The sequence below is a fragment of the Haliotis asinina genome, unplaced genomic scaffold, assembly GCF_037392515.1.
Source record: "Haliotis asinina isolate JCU_RB_2024 unplaced genomic scaffold, JCU_Hal_asi_v2 scaffold_114, whole genome shotgun sequence".
Classification (NCBI taxonomy): Eukaryota; Metazoa; Mollusca; class Gastropoda; order Lepetellida; family Haliotidae; genus Haliotis; species Haliotis asinina.
In genome coordinates this window covers 1-2,500 of record NW_027133978.1, presented here as the reverse complement: position 1 = coordinate 2,500, position 2,500 = coordinate 1, and positions in this window count along the sequence as shown.

Genomic DNA, 2,500 nt, shown 5'->3' with positions numbered 1-2,500 from the left:
CCAAAAAAGCGCACCTCAACGGACTGAAAAACGGGACGGCGGCACGCCCGTCATGCCATACCTCCAAAAACAGGCATCCCACAACGCGCCCCACTGGTCACTCTCAAAAACACAATCCAAAAAAGCGCACCTCAACGGACTGAAAAACGGGACGGCGGCACGCCCGTCACGCCATACCTCCAAAAACATGCATCCCACAACGCGCCCCACAGGTCACTCTCAAAAACACAATCTGAAAAAGCGCACCTCAACGGACTGAAAAACGGGACGGCGGCACGCATGCCACACCATACCTCCAAAAACAGGCACCCCACAACGCGTCCCACAGGTCACTCTCAAAAACACAATCCAAAAAAGCGCACCTCAACGGACTGAAAAACGGGACGGCGGCACGCCCGTCACGCCATACCTCCAAAAACAGGCATCCCACAACGCGCCCCACGGGTCACTCTCAAAAACACAATCTGAAAAAGCCCACCTCAACGGACTGAAAAACGGGACGGCGGCACGCATGCCACACCATACCTCCAAAAACATGCACCCCACAACGCGCCCCACGGGTCACTCTCAAAAACACAATCTAAAAAAGCGCACCCCAACGGACTGAAAAACGGGACGGCGGCACGCCCGTCACGCAACACCTCCAAAAACAGGCATCCCACAACGCGCCCCACAAGTCACTCTCAAAAACACAACCTAAAAAAGCGCGCCCCAACGGGCCGGCTCGATTTTTCGTCTTTACCCTAACTTTTGCCCTAACACTATCCGTTAGCTCGATTTGTGGTGCTAACCCTAACCCTTGCCCTAACCGTATCCGTTCACTTCATCTACGGTGCTAACCCTAACTTCTGCCCTAACCCTATCCGTTAGCTCGATTTGTGGTGCTAACCCTAACTTCTGCCCTAACCCTATCCGTTAGCTCGATTTGTAGTGCTAACCCTAAGTCCAGCCCTAACCGTATCCGTTCACTTCATCTACGGTGCTAACCCTAACTTCTGCCCTAACACTATCCGTTAGTTCGATTTGTGGTGCTAACCCTAAGTCCAGCCCTAACCGTATCCGTTCACTTCATCTATGGTGCTAACCCTAAGTCCTGCCCTAACCGTATCCGTTAAGTCCATTTGCGGTGCTAACCCTAAGTCCTGCCCTAACCGTATCCGTTAACTCGATTTCTGGTGCTAACCCTAACCCTTGCCCTAACCGTATCCGTTCACTTCATTTCTGGTGCTAACCCTAACTTCTGCCCTAACCGTATCCGTTAACTCGATTTCTGGTGCTAACCCTAACCCTTGCCCTAACCGTATCCGTTCACTTCATTTCTGGTGCTAACCCTAACTTCTGCCCTAACCGTATCCGTTCACTTCATATCTGGTGCTAACCCTAGGTCTTGCCCTAACCGTGTCCGTTCAATTCATCTATGGTGCTAACCCTAAGTCCTGCCCTAACCGTATCCGTTAAGTCCATTTGCGGTGCTAACCCTAACCCTTGCCCTAACCGCATCCGTTCACTTCATTTCTGGTGCTAACCCTAACTTCTGCCCTAACCGTATCCGTTCACTTCATATCTGGTGCTAACCCTAGGTCTTGCCCTAACCGTATCCGTTCAATTCATCTATGGTGCTAACCCTAAGTCCAGCCCTAACCGTATCCGTTAAGTCCATTTGCGGTGCTAACCCTAACTCTTGCCCTAACCGTATCCGTTCACTTCATCTACGGTGCTAACCCTAACTTCTGCCCTAACCGTATCCGTTAGCTCGATTTGTGGTGCTAACCCTAAGTCCAGCCCTAACCGTATCCGTTAAGTCCATTTGCGGTGCTAACCCTAGGTCTTGCCCTAACCGTATCCGTTCACTTCATCTACGGTGCTAACCCTAACTTCTGCCCTAACCGTATCCGTTAGCTCGATTTGTGGTGCTAACCCTAAGTCCAGCCCTAACCGTATCCGTTAAGTCCATTTGCGGTGCTAACCCTAGCTCTTGCCCTAACCGTATCCGTTCACTTCATCTACGGTGCTAACCCTAACTTCTGCCCTAACCGTATCCGTTAGCTCGATTTGTGGTGCTAACCCTAAGTCCAGCCCTAACCGTATCCGTTAAGTCCATTTGCGGTGCTAACCCTAAGTCCTGCCCTAACCGCATCCGTTCACTTCATTTCTGGTGCTAACCCTAACCCTTGCCCTAACCGCATCCGTTCACTTCATCTATGGTGCTAACCCTAAGTCCAGCCCTAACCGTATCCGTTAAGTCCATTTGCGGCGCTAACCCTAAGTCCTGCCCTAACCGTATCCGTTCACTTCATTTCTGGTGCTAACCCTAGATCTTGCCCTAACCGTATCCGTTCACTTCATCTATGGTGCTAACCCTAAGTCCTGCCCTAACCGTATCCGTTAAGTCCATTTGCGTTGCTAACCCTAAGTCTTGCCCTAACCGTATCCGTTAAGTCGATTGGTGGTGCTAACCCTAACTCTTGCCCTAACCGTATCCGTTCACTCCATTTGTGGT